The following is a 1,011-nucleotide window of genomic DNA, read 5'->3' on the forward strand; positions in this document are numbered from 1 at the left end:
ACTTCATGTGTTGTGAATGAGCGGAGGATGAGGAAGGAGTGGAGGAAGAGGGGGTGTTTTCTTCAAGGTTTTAATCCTAAAATCACCATGGAGAAAAAAAACCAAAACCAAACCTGAGGAGAAACCGTCTCCATCACTTCCCTGGGGCCAATTCCCTGCGAAGGGATGGAGGTGAAGGGCACAGAGCACGTCCCAGCCTGTGCCAAAGCCAAACACGCACTCCAGCTCCCCAAACTCTCCCTCTCCACCAGAAAAATCCAAATATTTGGGCTGGCAGGGCTGCAAAGCTGCGCATGCTTACAGGGCAGTGCTTTATTTATTTTTTTTTTTTTTTTTTTTTTCCTGCAAGGATGGATGCAGGCCAATGCACTTAATAGTAACCACATGGTAAAATAAATAAGAACGCCTGTATAGACTTAAAAGTAAATGTTAAATATTTGCTCTGGTTTTTTTACTGATGTCTCCTATGCCAGCTTTGAAATGGCCCTGTGGCAAACAGGGCTTTTATTTTTCTTAAGCCTGGAACATTTAATAATTTCTAATTAAAACATCTTACATTTTTAGGATATTTATGAGCAAACTGATATGGGCTCCTAAAATGAGCCAGGAAGGGGTAAAAGCTGTATACTACAGTCAGATTTAAGGGTTTATTTTCTTTCAAAGCCATGTAAAAACTTTATCCACATTTTTTTTTGCTTTTGAAAAGGTATCTACTGAATACATGGAGGAGAAGCCATTAGCAATTTATATTTCTCTTCCTACATTTAGGAGCATTTTTCTGAAAATAAGTAATCATCCTCCAGGCCCACAGTGGAGAGAGAGCAGCCTGAACACAGGGGCAACTGTTGGGCAATTCCCTGTTGCTGTGAGTCCTTGGGAGCCAGGAGTCAGCTTTTACATATCTGGGATGCCTAAGTTAGCTTAAAAAAATAAAGTCATTTTTGACTGAATGCTTTATTTACTCTTTTTTCATATTATTTTTGCAAAGAAATGAGTCAACTTTTCCACTAT

The sequence above is a fragment of the Ammospiza nelsoni genome, chromosome 9, assembly GCF_027579445.1.
Source record: "Ammospiza nelsoni isolate bAmmNel1 chromosome 9, bAmmNel1.pri, whole genome shotgun sequence".
Taxonomy (NCBI): Eukaryota; Metazoa; Chordata; class Aves; order Passeriformes; family Passerellidae; genus Ammospiza; species Ammospiza nelsoni.